The 20843-nt window shown below is 39.0% G+C and overlaps 1 long non-coding RNA gene across 1 annotated transcript in view; it reads right to left on the bottom strand.

The window, feature by feature from the left end:
- The window catches only part of LOC115343778, a 174434-nt gene that overhangs the window by 113466 nt on the left and 40125 nt on the right, over positions 1-20843 (bottom strand). The window contains exon 2 of the long non-coding RNA XR_003924279.2: positions 15758-15904. This is a non-coding gene — a long non-coding RNA (uncharacterized LOC115343778). The remainder of the gene's footprint in view (positions 1-15757; positions 15905-20843) is intronic.

Raw genomic sequence — 20843 nt, 5'->3', positions numbered from 1 at the left:
CTCTATTTCCCTAGCTTTCCTATAAGCTGTGATACAATTTAAAAATTTCATTAAATGCCACCTCTTTCTCTCATGTTCTAGAAAATTGATTTGTTATAACTGGTTGAGAAAAATCCACCTTGACTGTTATATATTTCTCCTTGTTGTCTTCCAGGTGCCTAAAATTATAACTTTCTTAATTTTTCCAGGGTTTGAAATAAAGCTGGTCAACTTATGATTACTAGACTCCTTCACTTTTTCCTTTTTTCATAGGTGATCCCAATGCTTGTCCATTTTTAGCATTTCAGAGCTTCATTTACCTTTCACAAAGATTACTACTAATGTTTCTGTGATTGCTTCAGTCCATGGATTATTTTAGTCAGGCCTAGGCAACTTGAAAGCATCCAGATTTCCTGAGTACTTTCTAACCATTTTTTTTTTCCCTGGTGGCTTCAGTTCCTATCTTCTTGTCACTGTGTTAGCCACTTTAACTATCTGATTCTGTTCAGTCCTTTCATGAGGACTGGAGTACTTCACATACCTATATAACACTATATATTATTCCTTTTCTTGGTAATAGAGCCTAATGTATGTGTGCTACACTCTCACAAAAAATGAGATAGATTAAAGAGAAATACTTTTTCTAAAGCCCTTGCCTTGACAGTGTTATTAAAAGATTTAGGTTAAAAGAAGCTTCAACTTCTCAAAACAAAAACATGCGTCAGTGGTGCTCCAAGAGCTTTCAGCAAGCTACCTAACCTACAGTTAAAATGTCAGGGCACAGTGAGGGCCAGCTGGTCAGACAGGGAAGGGAGACGAGCAGTGCCCTCACCAGCCAGGGCCCTGTCCCTTAGCAGCCCAGCAAGGCGACCAGGACAGCTTTGATGACAGCACCCAGAGTTGGCCAGCAGTGGTCACCATCTTTGGGTCAAGCCAGGATATCGAGTCACCAAGGCAAGGTCCACCTCAGCAAGATATATGGCTGCATGTAGGCAGATACTAACTCTGTCAGAGATGGCCTCAAGCACAGGTAGCCCAGCTCCTAGGGTAGCAGAAGAATGGGTGGGAGATCCTCCTGGTAACTTTTGGGGCCCTGGCTGGAACCAAGAAGGATCTGGCTCCAACAGGAGTCGGTCAGATATAGCAAAGCATTAGAGATGCAAACCATACATGACAGCAGGGCAGCAGCAGCTGCTTCACAATCATAAAGTTATTAGAGGACTTTGCCACTGTCATATTTTCAAGTATCAGCTCCTGTGAAGTTGGTCAAATCCAAGTTAATTTCTAATATAATTTGTTTTTATTTAACTCATTTAATTTCCTTTCATTAATCAAGGACAAAATTCTGTCCCAACCTGTACTTCAGGCACAATATGCATCTATAATGACCCTTCCCTATCTCTCTCTCCAGAAGACATCTGCTTGGACCTGAAAAGAGAAGTATTTCTCCTCTTGCACTTAGGAAGAAAGATCAGCCTGGGCTGATGTAGTCCGTTCCCTGGGACAAACAGCTGCAAATGGAGCAGAGAAAGCCAAGAGAGTTCCGGTTTGTACGTCCTGTATGAGTAATTCAAGCTGAAAGACCTTTGTATGGAAATTCAAGTACTGCCTGGACTATATCACCATTTTCATCCTGGCTGCCGGAGAAGAACATGTGTCAATACTTGAGAAAATAGTAAGGCCCTGCAAGAGAAGAGGGACTCTCACCATAGAAATCACACACTTTTCTTGGATAACATGCCAAAGACAACTGTCTCTGAGCACACTGTATTGCAGCAAACTTTCTGTTAGGCTGTTCTTGTGTCAGCGTAACTTATTTTCTTGAGAGAGTCCCATTTCCTTTCCTTCTATAGGCACCTTAGATGACACCCCTTACCTGTAACGCATTCTTCTCTAATGTCAAGTAATACTGAGCCTAACTAGATCGTACAGAGGATACTGGTCCTGGATATTATTTTAATAGTAGTTCCATATTCATTAACATTATCTTATATGCCAGAGACCAAGTTATTCCACAGGGCAAATAAACTTGGCTTGACTTAATCAAAATGTATCTAACGGCTGGCAAGGACAAAGCATTTGAAATAATTTGCTGGGACACAGGCTCTGTGCTTAGGTACACTTGAAGAAAGTTCAACTTTTGCAGTTCACAAAACATGAAAGCTATCTGGCTGTTCATCGGAGAAAGCTCACAGTCTCCGGTGGAAGGCTTCCAAGGAGGGACTGCCAAGGAGGCTATAGAGGCAGCTGTCATCAAAGAATAGTCAGTCAGCTATCACCTTTGCTGAGTTTTTAGAGTCTAGAGACCTGGAGTTTGCTATCCTCCCACTGGGCTTCATCTACAGTAAGGAAACTTTTAGAAAGAAATGTCATGAAACACACAGCTATCAAACACACTTCCCCTATTCCCCCCCATTTCAACCCCACTCCTTTTTCTCCAGAGTCATTCACCCTTAAAATAAAGCAGCTCTCTCCTCCTTCCCATGTTTTTATTCTACCATTTTGGATCTGGAAAATGGTAAGTTTGTAAGTATTTTTTCTTAGGCTGAAAATGAGTCCCCATTCTTGCAGCTGTCACAGATATTATAAGCAGCATTTTATTATAAGCAAAATTCAATATGGCAGTATTACAACATTTCTATCAGTGAAACAAATAGAATTAGGTTAAATGACAATCTCGTTACTGCTATAGAAGCTTCAATAAATGGGAACCTTTCTTGCTAAAGTATAAAACAGCCAAAATAAGACAAAACAAAAAAACAAATTGCCCAATTAAGAACACTGCGTCCATAATACAACTGAAAGATCAATACCCCTTCAAATGTACAGATAGGCAATTGCCCCTATCTGCCTACATAAAGAATTTATGCATTAATATGGCCAATCTTATTCTCGCTCTACAAGAAAGAATCTTCAGAAGTAATGAAATAAAACCCACAGTAATACTACTTTTATGTTAAGTCACCATTTGAAATACAACACGATGTTGTGAAACAACACAATATTAATAATGGTCAGTATGATAATAGCTATTTAGTTTTCCTCTCACTTACTTCTCCATGGCTTTCTATTATACTGAGGATTTTTATTATATTAAATGTTCATCCACATTTTTTCTTATTGCAAGATATTCATGATTAACACTGCTGAGGGCTGAATCCAAGAATTAAAAAGTGAGGAGATGCGGATTTTCTGAAGGCAGATACTAAACCTCTGGAGGTGTCATGGATTGTACTTAGCTTTGCAAGTCACTCTGGAAAATCTTCCTTTAAAGACCTTTAAAGCCTACAGGGCTCTAGTACAGGGAAAAAGACTTCAAGACTCTATACATTATCTGTAGCCAACATACACGGAGAAAAAAGAACAGTTCAATATTCATAACAATATAAGCTTCTCCACCATATGTATCACAGAAGGTATTACTAACTGTGATATACTCTGTCAAGATCACATCTCCAGATAATTTCAGAAATCACAGGGACATGAAATTTGAGACTAAGCCTGAGCTCAACATCCCCCTTCCCTCCTGAGCATCCTAATTCCTTAAGAATTTCTTTTAACCACTTGCAGTAACACATCTCATTTTTTGTATTAGCTGTTCCCAGACGGACACACCTATTCCTTATGAGGGGACACATGATCAAAGTCGGATACTTTTTTGAACAGATTGGAGAAGTCAGTGGAAAACAGAACTGTGCCAAAGCCAAAATTGTTGAGAAACTGAAGGCAGATTCAGCAAATAGTATCGGTTGAAAGAAATGGGTGGGGAACATTCTGAAAATGCTAAAATATTTCCTTTTAACTTTTGGGAAAGAGGGGCAGTATTAAAAGCATTTTGAAGTGTCATTTGTCATTTAGCAGCTGACCTTAATAGGAAAGACAGAATGAAAAAGCAAATTTCTTTCGAGATAAGGGAAAAGTTTTAGGCTAAACCAAAATAAAATTATGGATTTTGTTTCATAAACCTTTCTCTTTCCCTCATCACCCTGAATAATTTCTGTTTAGGTTCTACAAGAACTAGTAAATTTTCTGTTATTTTTTCATTTTGAGCAACAACCAAAAAAACTCCCCAAAACCTGTCCAGCTATACTTGTTTTACCACAAATGGGCCTCAAGATTTTTTTTTGTGTGATCAAGGGGACTGCACCCACCAATTATTTTTAAAACCCATCCCAGTAACTTCTCTGGATCAGTCAAATACTCTTGTGACTCACTACCAGCATCCAGAAGGGAAGTGGAGCTGGAAAACACGCACCCTTTCAGTTTTCCAAACCAGTACTCTCCATGAATTTAATGACTTTTTATTACTCTTAAATTGATTAATATATTTTTGCTGGCAATATGTCATACTCATTTTTTGCCATTATTAAAATACTTTTAAAGGTTCAGTATGCAAAGAAATACAAGAATCCTGCCTAAACTGGCAAGCTGGAGTGAGGTGTGTAAGGAGGAAATATACGGAAAGCCCACCCTTGCACAAGACAAGAGTGTGGCTGCAATTCGCAGAATCACAGCCTGTTCAGCTCTTTCTCCCATGGGAAGAAAATCATCCAGCTGAGCTAGGCGAGTGCAGGGTTGTTTCTCCCTCCCTCATTGCAGCGGTCATCAGGGCAGGCCTGGCAGACCAAATCATGGCCCTATTTGTGTTCACAGTGACTCCCAAGTGGCAGCCTTTCCTGAGGGCTGTTTTCCCGGGTGCATGGCCCATCTCTCACTGAGAGAGCTGAGCCGTCTCTACATGGTACGTATCAAACACACAGCACCAGCAAACACCTTCTGCAGCTTAACTGTGAATGTAATTTCTTTTTTTACCATGCCTGGTAAAAGTTCAAGTATTGTCTTTCTCTTCCAACAGTTAATAACACTGTGAGCACCTGCAGCTCGATGAGCAAAGCCTCTCCTAGCTCTGCTTTTAGTGTTAGTGCTGGTGTGGTCAAATTTTTCTGGAGAAACACAAAACTCTCAGCTCAAGTTATGGCCCCTAAAATCCTTTTGGTTCACCAGCTAGTATAACCATTGCAGTGTGTCAGTCTTGTGAGGTGAAACAAACATGCAAATATATTTAAAGATTCCTAAAAGGTAAGATAGATGAACTATTGACTTTGCAGTCCTACTGTGATAGAAATACATTTTGCTTTGAATGTATATTTTTCACCACAAAAGGATGTGGGATAAATAAGGCACTTGTGATCTGCTCATGATGAATCCTCAACCAGGGCTGTGTAAGACTTGAGTCTTTTACCTGACAGAAGACAAAAGGACAGATAGGTGGTCTTTTTATTTTCTAAGAAGGACCTTATTCCACTGATATTTTCCTGGTGCTGTCTGGCTATTAGCTGTAGAAATGAAAACAGTCATTATCTTGTTACACAGCAATTCAACAGATACCACATGTAAAAAAGAACACAAGGAACAGGCAGCGAAAAAATGTAAAGAATTGTTGGGCACTTTGGGTTCCCTATTGTTTGGCCTGGTATAAAAATGGATTAAGGTTTGACTAAACTTTTGAGGTTTTTTTGTTTTTACTGGTATTGGGTATGTTTAAACTGAGTTTCATGGGCATTGGTTATTATCAGGAACGATACAGAAATTCAACAACACAGAAGCTAACTACCTCTCGAAACTAGCAGACATTCTTCTATCTGTCCTAAATGCCAACATAAACTCTGCATGTGACCTATATTCCCCCAAATAGAATTTTTCTTGCTAAGTTCCAAAGGCTAATGCTAGAAACCACACATACTTTGATTGTGTATGTAAAGACAAGGTCTTGAGTTCTAAAATGGGCAGATCCTTTAGCTGCACTTCCGTTCCCCTTCTTCACTTTTTTATTCTTACTTGATTTTGTTTTAAAAGGAAGAGACTACATTCAGAACCCTGCACCCCTTTTGAACTGAAAACATGGCCTATGTGTAAAAATATAACACAAAAGTTAAAAACAGAGAGTCAGACTTTCAGAAGTGTAAATTCCAAATAGCCAAAATTAGTATGTCTGTTCCCCAAAACATGAAATATTGATTAAACAAATTGATTTCTGAACCTATAAAGGGACCATTTTCTCCTCAGTCTTAATATTAGAAAGTGGGGTAAAAGGAGAATAAAGAAACAAAAATAAAGAAATCTAAGTTATTTCTTGTTTCCAGAAATAAGGAATGAAGAAATGTGTTTACTATCTTAAGGTTTACAGTCAGATCAGAAGATCTGGCATACAAGTGTTCTCATAGTAAAAGGATAACCCTTTGACTCCACACATATTGTAGTATTTGTCTCTACCAGCAAATTCCTATCTACACATGTCCTGGGCATTCAGGGTAGGTTTACGTTGTTGTTGGAATCACAGCATTCTCAGATTCTGTTTAAACATGCAATTCTTTTATCAAAATTTTTCACTCTGCTTAATACTACTTAGTTTGGGGTTCACTGACTGATGGATTTGCAACTCTACACATGTGTAGAGGTACTTCTACTTCACAAACACAAATAGGATCAAATGGAAATGAAATTTGATTTTATATTTGTCTTGTTCCTTGCATTCAAGCCTGGCATGAACCCAAGGCTACATTTCTTTGCATAAACATATCTGTTTCATTATATCCGACACAATCATAGATAGCAATGTCATTTCTGAATCCTGGTATGTTGCTGGTATTTATGTTGGTTATTGTCTTGCAGCATTCACTTTACTTGAACTACAATGCTCTCACGGATATGTTAAGATTCTGATGACTGTATCTTGTTCTGCCTTCTTTGTACACATAAACTTCCAAAGAATGTGAAAAAGAAACCCCAAAACATTATGTACAGATTACCTGCAATAAGTCTGATTTGAGCTGTTGGCTCTTATTTGCATTTTGATCTCAGTATTGCCCTGTCTGCCTGCTACTTGGCCTTTCCTTTTTCTCCAGGCAGTTGTAGGTCTATTTCTAGAGGTCTGTGGAAATTTGTTTCTGGAGAGAATGCCCTTGAAATAAAATTATATTGTATTATATGCAATACTGTTCATAAAGAAACTCAACGCAAGGGTGTGTTAAACTTGCTTCAGAGCAAACAAGTCAAGAAAATCTCACCTACAGAGAAAAAAAGTTATGCCGTTAGTACTGCATCTGATGGTCTGAGGCCACCAAGAAAGCACGTAGCCCATGCCGAATCATTCATTAATGGCTATAAAGCTAATGAAAAGCAATACTATTCTATTAGTATGGATTAGAGATGAAGTCTGAACTGTGAATCCTTGCCAATTTAAACTGTTACTGTAGAGGCATGAATAAAGGCATCCACAGACATCTTCCTGACACAGGGGTACTAAATCATCCTAAAATCAATACAAGTGCTTTGGTTTAGTCATCTCTACCAAGAGTTGAAGAAGGTTGGCATTTGCCTGCCAAATCTGTGGCAGGGTAAGAGGCACAGCTTAAATAAAGTGGAACGGAAACTACTCCAGCTGCCCCCACATACATTTTTTAAATCCTGACAAGAGTCAGTCTGGGAATGTGAGGATTATGCCAGGCTGAACGAATGAAAAAGAGCATTGCTTCTGGAGCATATGTTTCCTCTCAGTCTAAAGGTGGTCTCCTAGTGGGCCTGAATTTCTTTACACTTCATATTTGGCACCCGTGTGCATAATCCAAAGGTATTTTTAACACACAAAAAGAAAGTGCCTGGGCAAAATGCCTCCCACACAAGATGACACTCATACTGGGTACTCTCCTAGTGACTTTCCAGACTTACTTTATATTTATAATACAGCTGATTTCACAAACAGTATTTTTCATTTTAAATTTCTACAAGCAGCAATACAATTTCAGACATTTCAGAAGAAACAAAGAACAATGGAAACACAATGATATTGTTAGTGGGAATAATTGTTTTTTCCTTAAGTTCTTCTTCTTTGAGAAAACTTAGCTTCATTTCTGTACCTTATATTTTGCAGGAAAAATCTTGGACATACACATTCACAGAAGCTTAAATATCAAGAGGCCAAAAAAAAAAAGAGCAGGGAGGGAGAATTTATAGGTTTTATGAAGAGGAATGCAAAAGGAAAACATTGTCAGTATGCTAACATACATCTATACAGCTGAAATGCAAAAATTTCCATTTTCATAAATAACATAACAGATAGCTCCAAAGGAAAAAAAACATACTTCCTTCATAATATCAATTCCCAGTATCTGACACTATTTGGCATTGCCTTTTATTCCACATTAACCTATGTATTTGGTATCAGTTAGTAAAACATTAGATTTCTACAGATTTACTTTAAACTGATCAACCACTGAAAATAAATAGAGAAATCATGACTTAAGATACTATGAAAGTCAGCTCAACTTTCTTACTCAAGGGGAGCTCACCAATACAGAGATATCCTGTGCCCCACACCCTCGGATTGGGGCCACCTGATGACACTCAAGCTGATAGACCTAGAATCTAGAGGTCTTGGTGTCCAACACACTCTTAATTTTTAGAGTCAGTAACTTGCCACAGTCAAAAACTCTGAAACAGGTATCTAGAAGCCCAGAGGCCCTTTGCTTTGGGATATTCAGCTTAGTGAAGCCACACCAGAGAAAGTACAGACTAACAGAGTTTAGCAGGCAAACCAAAAGATAATCACAGCTGAACATTCCCAGCTAACTCTGATTAGAAGTTCAAAAGGTTTACTTCTCCCCCATCCCCCCCCCCCCCCCAAAGCTACAAGTTTTTGCTCATGGGGTTCTTGCTGTACATCTTTACTGAAAGATTTCAAGAAATCCCTAGGTTTCCAAGCTTAGGGATTTGGTATGGGGAGTTAGAAAAAGCATACTCCATCAAAGAATTTTAGTATGTGTAATGAAGATTGATAATCCTTTGTACACATAAAGGCACAAAAAAGCCATGCAAGCCTCTCTCCAGTCCCAATACCACCCTTAGGTCAAGCACACCAAAGGTTTCCTGAAGGATTCATGAATGCTTGGAGTTCAGTCCCAGCCCCCTGAAAGAAAATGGGAGACTCTCAAAGGTCAACAACAGCTATGTAATTGAGAGCCTTTTTCTAAGTTCTAGTAGAGACAGATGGAAATACTGAAGTCAATAGGTTTAAACTGATAGCAAAATCAATACGATGCATGGAGTGGTGTAGTATCCTTAAGCTTTTTTCCTAATGTACACAATTTTCAGATTTATTTTTAGCTGATAATACTCAAAGTGCAGTTGGTTGAGAAACACTTCTGGAGTTATCTTAAAGAACTGGCTGAAAAAAATACCAATATGAATGAAAATAATGTTTTTTAAGGGTTACAATAGAACTTATTGATACAAATAAAACACAAATCTAGAACGAATAAAAGCTGTGGATTGATAATGTCAGGCTGCCAGGAAGGGCTGTGCCTACAGTGCTCATGAAGAGCCTTGAGAAAACAGTGGTGGGCTGGCTGCTTGGACAATCCTCATATTGGCCCAGAAAGAAAGGTAAAAGTTGAAATTTGTCAAGCTTTCCCACTGCTGACTAAATCCTTTAGTAACCATCCTTCTTCACACTAGTTTTGATTTCACATGTCCTTCAAAAACACCAAACTTTGATTAAAGGTTTGGAGAGAGGGAGAATTTGCCACAGCCTTTGAAAAAATCACTTTTAATTTAATGCCTCTCTCATTGCTTTTTCTTTTCTCTCCAAAGTCTCTACCTTCACGTCTAAATTTACCGTGTGCATACTATTTTGCCTTTCTATACAATTTTTATTATGCTACACATGGTAAAAAGCATTACCAATTCAAAGCCTTAGTCAAATAAAACAGCATCACATTTACATTCCATGCAGCACACTAGGTTTTGGAACAATCCCTCAGTTTTGAAAGCACTGTAAAATACATCTTTGACACTAGGTTGGTTACCGAATCTGTTTTTCTGATAGTGATCAGACTTGCTCTGTATTCCAGCCACATAGCTACAGTGCACTCAAGAATACAGTGTATGAACACAGCTATAACAAACACTTTGTCTTCATTGGATCTCATGGTTCAGCTGTGATGTTTTTTAGTGTTGTCCATATTCAGGTTAATGGGCACAGCAAAAGGGTTGTTTGCCCTTATGAATCACGATATTTCAAACAGTAATTTGAGTTGAGAGTTTTCCATCATTTTCACTTGTAGTCACAGACAGGTCTTTGAGCAATTTCCATGGTTTTTTATGGTTTTTTGCAGGTAGATTATTGATCCCTAAAGATAACATGACTTGAAAGATCAGTAAAGGTTAGCTAGTGAAAGAAACATGCATCATTTAAAATGCCTTTGTGCATGTGGGAGTTCAACAATACCTTTTAGTGTTACTTAGGAGTTACAAGAAGTAACTACTTTTAGGATGATTTTTAATTCAGACTTTTTGCTCGTAAAGCCAATTTTTGAGTACTGGCTATCTTTTCATATGAAGACTTGGAAGGCAACTTGGACATGAAGTAACAGCACACACATCTATTCAAAGTTAAGTAAAATACCAAGATGGGTATTTTACCAAGATTGTCTGGGGTCTTCAATATGGACTCTCTCCACTGCTTGAATTGAGTGGAAAAGGAATACTAAATCCTTAGTACCTGCCCTGTTTCTGCCTCTGTAGAAGTTGAACAAGTATGACTCTGGCTCCACTGGCAACAATGATTCCTGCCCTGGCTGCCATCAGCAGGTCACAAAAATCCCCTTGTCCCAGGGACGTTTCCTTCCCCGTATCAGGAATGCTTCTTACCCCTGCAGGCCACGACAGCGAGGCCAATGCTCTGTTAGCCAGAGGCCCCGCCAGCTACTGGGAGCAGCCAGTGGCTGTAGCAGCTCACTCTGGGAAGGGGGTTGTAGGATTTTAGCAGTGCAGAAAAGGAGGTTAAGCAACACCGAATAGTGCCACGTGTGCAAGGCCAGGCAACAGGGCCTGCAGGATTGGACCCTCAGATGCAAATAAAACACAGCGAGAAGAACTTCTTAGAAAAAAAGCCAGGGGAGCTTACCCCCTGTCCTGGGTTCAGCTGGGATAGAGTTAATTTTTACAGGAACCTGGGAGGTGGGGGGGCATAGCCGGGGCAGCTGACCTGAACTAGCCAAGGAGCTATTCCATACCATGTGACATCATGCTCAGTATATACATGGGGAGTGGGCCGGGGGGAGGGCTCTCCTGCTCTCGACTTTCGGTGGGGGAAGTGGTGGAGCGTCGGGTCCCGGGCGGTGAGCAGTTGCACTGTGCATCACTCTTTTGTGTATACTCTTTCATTAGTACCGTCGTTGTTGTTGTAACTTTTTTTGCGTTGTCCCAGTAAACTGCCCTTATCCCAACCCTCGAGGTTCCAGGTTTTTTTTCTTTTCTCTCCTTCGTCTCCCCCCTATCCCACCGGAGGGGGCGGGAGGAGTGAGCGAGCGGCTGCGTGGTCCTTTGTTACCGGCTGGGCTGAAACCACGACACCCCCTTACGGTGGGGGCTCTCTGCAGAAGCTGCTAGTCAAGGCTAATTTTTTTTTTTTGCAACTGTGGAAGGAGCCTGGCTTTTCTCTCCATAACCCAACAAAGAGGTGCTGCGAAGTTCCCTCCCCCTGCGCCAAGTTTTGATTTTTTTTACTCATTCCACTAGGGAGAGTGGAAAGAATAATTCACATTACCGAGTCATTCACTGTAAAACACAGTGATTAGGTCTAAAGAAAACAAAGTCCCTCATGGGTCAACTATCTTACGTCAATGAGCAGCACTTCTCTTTCTTACAGTTCTTGACTGAGCTTTGAGGAAAATAATTTACAAATAGAGCATGGACAAAAGAATTCAGTTTGTCAGAAAACTTTTTTTCAATGTTTAAAAAAAGCAATTGATTGCATTCAGAAATCCGTATTAATACTCTGGCCTTCTATAAGGTGGGGCGTTTAATATTTTCCTTCCTAGTAGGAAGATAAATCCATTAAATTAAAGAGAACATCGAAGGACAAATAGAAAAGATGTTTCACTTGTACAATCTTTGGTCAAAGCTGAATTGCATCCACGACTAACAAGAAATATTCTGTGTGTTTGGAAAAGCAGTACTTTTAAATTACAAATATACAAGGAATATTTTGAATATTCTTCTTGTTGTGTCTGAACTCACACTGTAATATCAGACTCATTTATTTCATGTGCACTGTTTCCCTTTCCTTCTTCTCACCACACTTTCTTCAAGCCCCTGCAGTCATCCAGTGTGAAAGTCAAACAGCTTACATCTGCCTAAAATAGGCTTCCCCAGTTATGATGTAGCCATTTTCTACCAGAAAGAATGCTTTTATAAATTCAACTTACAAACATATCTAAGACGGTAATTTAGAAAATTGTACAGTGCATACAATACCTAGACTAAGGTAAAAAAATACTCTCTTTACAAACATTAAAACATTCAATGCTTTACTAATGAGCTCATTTCTATTATCTGTCAACCTACAGCCACCTTTGCAGTGCTATAATATCAGAGATAATTAGTGCAGGCTTGTCAATTTGATTTTGGTTAACTTTATGGCCTCTTTATTTTATGATACCTATGGGAGCTTGTAGCTTGCTCGTTGGCCAAGCAAAAAATGCATTTATTCTGGGATAAACAATAGCACTGTTTAATTAAGAGATGTCATGCTATTTATTGTATATCACGTGCTTTACTTTTGATGAGGGGCTATAAACACAGAAGGTTCATCAGATTCAATTTCTCTGCTGTAATTTCCTACCGGAGAAAATGTGACACAAGGCAGAGATCCAATTTCCCATTTCTATTTAGCATTTATATTGACAGAATTAATGAATTTATCATCATCTTTGGCCTGCTGCTAAATGGAAGACATATATTGCCTGCTGAGATAGTAATTCTTCCTCTAAATTATGTATGCATCTGTGTGTGTACACACACTTAGATACACTTACACGCACATATATATTTCCTCACTTTTTTTTCCATGGGGAAATTATACCTTTTTATTAAACCCATGTTCTGAGAGGAAGGGTAGGTGATGGGAAAGGTAATTAGGAAGAGTAATAAAAGTGATCTTAGACAATGTTTCTAAGCAGGGATAAAGATGAAAGAGTCCTTTTGCGTATTTGCCATGACAAAGGGTTCAGGAAGGCCCAAGCTGATGAACTCATGGCATGTTGACGGAACTAATTTTATTTCTGAAGTTCTCCCATGAGAATGCTATACAATATATATGCTGCACATTTGTCAAAGTTGCCATGTAAGAAGTTTCAATTTCCTTCTCTGAAAATAATTGACCAAAGGATCATGAAGTTCAAAAGACTAGGGGGAAATGAATAAATATTATATAGAGATATAATGTATTGTAATCATACTGTATATGCTATTTTAATAGAAATCTAGAGACCTCTGTTACAATTCTTGAACCTCTTAATGGAGCCAGAGAGAACTATTTTGTAGCTTTAGTGTGCTGCAAGAGGGCTGAATTCCTTCCCTGCTAATCTAACCATCTTTATAATTTTGTTAGAGGTCACTAGCTTTAATTTACTGCTAAAATAATATGAAGTGGATGATATTTTAAATCTCTTTTCATGAATATTTTATACTCTGAATAACTTCTGTTGGAATCTTTTGTAAGTAAGAGTCAAGAGCAGCCTCACTTTGTTTAAAGAAATGTCTACTCACTTGTCTGACACAGAGCAAGACTCCTGCAAGGGAATAAAGAAAGACAAGCTTGTTATTCTCCTTTTAATGGCTTGACATAATGGTGCTAGGTAGTATACCCAATCAGTACAAATGTGTTTATGTTACATTTTTTGTATATGTATATATATACAAATCACCAATACATCAGAACCTCTGTGCTTCAGCTAGGAACACATTTACGGCCTATTATGTTATATGACACACAGCTACCATCTCCTTCTAAAAGGAATGGAAGTAGCAGGTTTGAGGTTTTGGGGGGCAGGTGGGGGGGTGGGTGTTTTTTTCAAAGTGGGAGAGCCACTTGGAAGGAAACTTCGTCTGTACACACAGGTTTTCCACACTAAAGGTTTGGGAATTTCCTAAGTTAGCACTCCCTAGGGCCCCAGGCAGGCTGCGCTCATATGGGTTTGGGATTTGTGGTCATCTGACTGCAATACCCAAAAAAATAAAGTTTCAGCTTGTGTCTTCCCTGTTAATAAGGGTTGCTCTTTACTATGGGTTTGAGGCACCATTTTCCCTTAATTAGGGCACTTAGGTGCTCTTTCTCCTCTACCCAACTACACATGAGTGAAAGAGCTGCCTAACAGTGCTAGCTTGGTGCCTCAGGTCCCTTGTCTCTTTACCCCAGGCTAAGCCAGACCTCTCAATGTGCACAGGTGGTGCAGAAATGAGAAAGAAATGGCTAATTGCAATCGCCAGCCAGCTACTTGTGGCTAGGTGAATACGGCCGCTCATCTCCAGAGCCCTGTGAGCACACAAGTGAGATGATTTCACATTGATTTTTTTGCCCATAGAGAGGTTACGCTACAGGTACACAAGGCTGGAGTTAATGGCAATCCGACCTGAAATTAAAATATTTTATTCAAAATGTTTGCTTCCACTTGATCCACAGGCCAAATGAATCAGGGTTCACCATAGGTACTATAGAGGTGAACTTCCAATTTGCTGAATACTAGTAAATTTCTGGGTGAGTATCTGCAGAGACAAGTGTTTTCCTCAGCACTAGAACACTATTCTGATGCTTCTACATCTTCCAATTAGCCTACTGTAAGAGAGTCTTCCTTAATCTCCTGTATATAAATTCACCGGAAATAAACATTGAAGTAAAGCATTTCTGGTCTTTTGGTTTCTTTTTTTTAAATTGTTTTTTCAAACTCCAAGTCCACTTGGGAAAGCTACCAAGAGTAAATCCCTTTTAATATGGGCCAGCACCCTAGTCTGCAGAGTTATAGGATGCAGATGTGTTCTGAGTAAAAGCATTTAATTGGTAGTAACCATTTTAACTTAGATATTTGGAATGAACAAATTTGCCTAGGTTAAGCATATTCTTATGGAAAGTAGTTACAGGGAAATGCTTCTTTATACAAGACTACTTTTTATAGAGTTTTATAAAAATTAATATTGCATATCATTCATCTGGCAACCATAAATATCAACAAGAGGTTAAAAGGCATCAGAGAGGTATCGCTGGACATACCACACACAGTGGTTTACAGGATTTGAGCTGGTTTGTTTCTTTTCTTTTTTTTTTTTTCTTTTTTTTCTTTTTTGGTTCCTAAATCAGAGGAAGTAAAAGTGGCTTGAATTCCTCTGAAACATGAGACTACTTTTCTTTGGTTTTAAAAACTACCTATGCTCAGCTCTCTGGTGTTACTCTTTGTGCGTTCTGGCACCATGCAGTTGGCACAAAAAATGTGGCATGCCATTAAGGGGATTTTTCCACTTTCTTTTTAAAATAAAAAGGTATTTTATCAATCTTAACATTTATAATACACAAGCAAAACCAGAACATGACCTTCAGGACACTTCTATACAACCTACTGTCTTTTACCCAGAAGTGGTAGAAAGTGATCACGCAAATATTGTGTGCTCGTCTTAACAACCAAACAACACTTTCTGTACACAATAAAATACGCGGAGCCTGTGCAGCTGCTGCCAGTATGTGAGTAGTTCAGAACTTTTAGCCACAATTTGCAAATTACTCCAACTGGTAAGGCAGATATGAAAGCTAGGATAAGCGTAAAGTATTGACCTTACACGGTACGCAAATAAGCTAATGGTACTACAGAAAATTTTCTGGTTATAAAATTGTTGTGCATATTTTCTATCCACGTACTACAGTTAGTTGAAATGAGAGCAGAAGAGTTACCTTACTTTAAAGATGGGAATATAACATTCACTTCAAAATGCAAGTGAAGACATTTTCAGAAACAGCACAATTTCAGTAAGTTCTGTAATGGTGTGCTGGCATCAGGCTTCTCCCAGATTTCAGTTTCTGGCAGTTTTTGAAAAATTACTGCAAAATAAAAAGCCAGGAAATTAGTATCTGCAGCTATTTTTTTTTTTTTAATCTTTTACTCACTTTAATCGGTGAAACAAACAGCATACTTAAAATACAATTGAAGAGAATTAACAACATTAAAGTTAGTGTTATAATGGGAGTTTTATACAGAAATAATAAACTTTATGTGGTGAATGAAACAAAAATATGCAAAACTGAGACAACAGAATTTACGTTATTTTTATAATGTAAGCTAATAAAATTTCATATTGTACAAATTACAGAGGAATCCTATTTCCACATAAACTATGTATAATTTATTACTGTAAGAACAACATTAACAACCTTAGAGGATGTGTAGAATTCACAAAAATGTAATAGCAGCAGCATTACTGGATTCTACTGTCTGCAAAGTCATCTACAAAAGTAAGACAAAGATGCAGTGTTTTCTGCCTATCCAATAAACCCTATAACAGTAATGTGAACACTTTGGTCATTTACTATTGAAATTAATCGTATGAAATAAACTTTCAGAGACGTTGTAATCATGTATCTTATGGGGATCTGGATATATACTTCATCTGGAAGGGCTCTCAGCTGTATTGTAAGCAGGAACATGTAGATACATTCATGATGTCACCTTCTGTTTCTTTTTAGTATCGCCTCTAAAAAGTTCTGAGAAAAAACCAATAACAAAAAAAATTAGTGGAAGCTGTGTCTGAGTTACAGGCTGAGGACAAAAAATGCCTGCCTCTGTAGAGATATTCTGGTTAATTTATAGAGTTTCCAGCACTCTAATTTGAAATACAGAACCCAGGATAGCTCACAGAACTCCAGCTCCTCTGGCCATGGAAGAGGCTCCGACAAGACCAGAGCCCACAGAAGTGTCCCTGGCATCAGCTCTTACTGGGGGTCTTCAGTTCTGCCGTTTGAGAAAAACTCAAAAAAGTTAATGTAAATTACTCCAGTCCAGATAAGAAGCAAAATCAAACTCCCATTTTAAACCTATTGACTGCTATAGTTGATTTATGAGCTTTGAAGGCTTTTAAGTAGCGGAGTTACATATAATACAATCTGCTCACTTCTCCTGGGACAGCTTCCACCTTAACAAGTGATAAGAAGTTCCTGGATGGGAACCGGGGAAACTACAGAGATTCTTCAGGAATCCACATGCCAGTGAACGAGAACAGCTTACGATGATCCCTGCAAAGAGGAAACTCTTGTGCCACGTGATGACATGGTGTCAGTGGGAAAGTCTCCCAACGGAAGTTGTTTCCAGAAGGTTTTGCCATGCAAAAAGTGTGATATGCATTATTTCTATGAACTAAAAAAATGGATTGTGTCAATTTGTCTTTAACAATGTGCAGTGCAAACAAACAGCAACAATCTTAGCAAACAGAACAAGCCCCGTGCAAAATCAGACGTGTTACATAGAGCTATCCAGCTAATTTTTCCAAGGTATTGAAGTGCATGGGTATGTTGACGCCTTTAGCTATTCTTTTAAAACATGGTGGAACTGATTAGAAATTTCGCAGATCATTCCATAAGTAAGACTGAATAGCAACACAAACACATACCTAAACTCAACACTTTACCTATGCCTCAATCATCTTTTGGGAACCAAAGAAAAAGAAGAGGCCCTACAAAAATGGAGAAAAGAGTAGAGCTGGTGATGATTTCTATGGAGAGGGAACCATTGCAGGGGTAAGAGGAGAGGCTGCAGCCATGCACTCCCATGCTGGCAGTCTTTCCCAAGAGATTATTTTTGTCTTTGTCCTTGGTGCCATAAGGTTCAGTTGTGCCTGGCCTGCTAGAAAGCCTTGAGAAAACTCTTCAAGCAGCTATGATGCTTCGCATGGACTTGTCTCTGCTTACAGAGGTTAACAGAGATTAGAACAGTGAAGGCAGAAGGAGATGAGGGAAGGGAGAAAGAAGATGGGACTATTCCTATATACAAGTCAAATCCCCAGAAATCCGGAGCTTTTCAGAGTTCAGTTTGGAAAATGGCACCTTTACAGTGTTAAAAGGAAATCATCTGACAAATTAATTAAGGAATTTTAACTATTGGCAACTGATTCATACCCTCTAAATACTTCTCAACAGCAGAAGGGTAGTATATAGGTGTTATACGTGACGATTAATGACAATTCTGTGTTAATATGTTACATGTATCTGACCGCTTGCAATAGAATTTATAGCAACAGAGAAACTAATTCATGGAGGAAAAGTAAGCAGTGCATTTTGCTGCTTTTCCTGCTCTGTAATCAGACTGCAATTTCCTATAATGTTTTCATTATAAAAAATTGGTCAATTAATTCCTTCAACTTTGCAGACGAAGCGTGAATTACTTTCTTCAAATATTCACTCTTGGAGGTGTATTGATTAGCTCACATTAGCTAGATAAGTAAATAGCAGTGTTTCTGCTCTCCATCAGGCTGATACTTAAGGACTTTTGGCTCAAATACTTGTTTATGAATCCAGAAATGTGAATCATGAATACTCCAGCATACAAATTTGGCATTTGCTTTGCACAAACATACATCATGCTCCCAATCACTTTGATTTTCAGAATGGCACGATTTTGTTGGACCTCTGGTAAGAATCAAAGTCAGTGTAGTAAGCTTACAACATGTGACATTTTACCTCCTGGAATGAAAATGATGAAGGGAGATTTTAAGTTTTGTTTTACAATTTTTATTTTTGCACTGTTTCGAGATGAAACTTAAGACCCTCTGAAAAACTCTATGTTGTTTAGAGCCTCAGGAGAAAGCAAAAGTAGTCCAGTGCTTGATTTTAGTCTTCAACTTTTAGTCACTTTTATAGACCCAACATTGTAGCTGTCCCAGAGGTGGGATGTCTGCAAGCAACCCCAGCGCTTGGGGAGTGCGGCGCGCTCTGAGCAGCATGCCAGTGGGCCCTCACAATGTCACTCAGTAAAGAGAGAGCCTGAAAAATGAAATTCATTTCATAACCCCATATTTTTCTTTTATTGCCCACAACCATAATCTTTTACTTCACTGAAATGGTATGCAGGAAAAAGAGAAGGGGAAGATACAGATATTAATGAGGTAATGGAAGAAATCACTTTAAAATAATTGTAATAAAATTGATTTTCAAAAGTTATAGTTCAGGCTCCTCACTTTTGCTTGGTCTTAAGCCTTTAGTAGCCACATTTTCAAGCTCAACTCAAGCACAACCTATGACCTAGCACTTTACCAACCTCCACTCAACAAAAAAAGAAAAAAGCAACCCCCGAAAATAGATTATCAAGTAATAACACAGCTCCAGAGTCCAGAGGACTGCCAGTCTTCAAACCTGGTGGCTGCAAACTAGATCTATTTAAGGCCTGAAAAGGATTTAAGTAATGGATGAGACAACAATAATGCTTACCAAGAAGCAGAGTGGGAAATACAGGATGGTGGAGCAAATGACATTTTCACCTACCCTCTAGTTAAATCCAGCACTGCCCCCTTTGAAAAAAGTACTGTCTTCCCCTCCCTGCTGCTTATTTTTTACACCTAGTGCAGCCTCCTCTTTGGTGACATGTTCCTGCAGGATCTGACAGAATGGACTGATGCAGCTTAAACACACCTAATTTTTGCCAGGTCAGTTTTAATCCTAGTCCTGTTCCCCAGCCTGGTCTAGACTGGCCTTTTCCTCTAAGCTTCGTGAGAACTGCAACCTACAGCTGTAAAGATGAGACTAAACTTTCCTCTGGGATGTGAGAGCTTTCTTGAGTTCTACCTGATCCTGACCTAACGAAGCAGAGAGCACTGCCCAGGCAGCTGCATCCTTATGAGAGGAGATAAAGCATCAGCCCCGAATGCCAAAATCCTCTGGCATGCACCAGGCAGGTGGTGAGTGGCAGCAAGAGCTATGCCTGCACTGATCTTGCCAAAGGTACTCTGTTTTGATGGCGGGGGAAATGGGCAATTCTCTCTTCAAGTTGCCAAAAATGTGTAAATTACTATCTTACATACACATTACAGCAATTGTCCCACTGCACTGAACAAGACCTCACAGAGCAGCCAGAACAGCTCTAAAAACTCTATGCAATTACTCCCAGTGAGTGCAAACAAATTTTACACTGTGAGATCAAGGACAGACATGAGCCCACTTCCCACATACTTTCTTTGCCACTGGCTTCTGGGTAACAGCAGGCAAGTAATTTCACCTCACCTCCACTCATCTTCCTCTTTTGTAGGAAGATGATAGGACGCAGGAGTCACTACTGAAAATGCCTTGAGATTTTTAGATGGAAAACACGGTTCGAGTCAGGCATCGGTGTTGCTGTGTGCACTCAGATCTGAGAATTTGGTACCCTGCCTCTGTATGTTGAATAAACAAGTAGTAACATCATCAAGGGAGCAGATGGAATCCTGCTGTCCTTATCTGTAAATGGGAAATCTTATCCTGAAACCCTTACAAGTGGGAATCGCCAACTCCTAATGACTCTAACAGGTGCTGAAGTGCAGCCTCATCTCAGAGCATAAACCCCAGTTGGCCTCCATAGGACTTGGACACACAGGTAAGTGTATTGATAAACTGAGACTTGTCTTTTCAGTGGAACAGGAATTGTCAAAATGTCCTAAAAATTATTTCAGCTCAGGATTATTTTTCAGCCAGAAACAAAGTATAAGATTTTCCTGTAAGAAAGCCTTCAGCGGAAGTGTTTCCCTTCATTTTACAGAGTGATGATCTTTCACATATACACCAAGGTGCCTCTCAAACCAGGCTTGTAGCATTGTGCAATATTTACTAACAAAATCAGGCACATTCAAAACGTGAAGAAAATACACAGAGTTACAAACTAAGAAAGTTCTCCTCTGTGCTGTATGATTCATTACTATCATACTAGCCCTTTGGAGAAACCTCTTTGACCAAATTAACAATGATGATAGAAAATCTTTGAATCCTGACAAAACCCATCTAAGACTTTGCTGGCTCTGTTGCT

This window comes from Aquila chrysaetos, chromosome 7 (genome assembly GCF_900496995.4).
Source record: "Aquila chrysaetos chrysaetos chromosome 7, bAquChr1.4, whole genome shotgun sequence".
In the NCBI taxonomy this organism is placed as follows: Eukaryota; Metazoa; Chordata; class Aves; order Accipitriformes; family Accipitridae; genus Aquila; species Aquila chrysaetos.
This window is presented reverse-complemented; position numbering and strand designations above follow the sequence as displayed.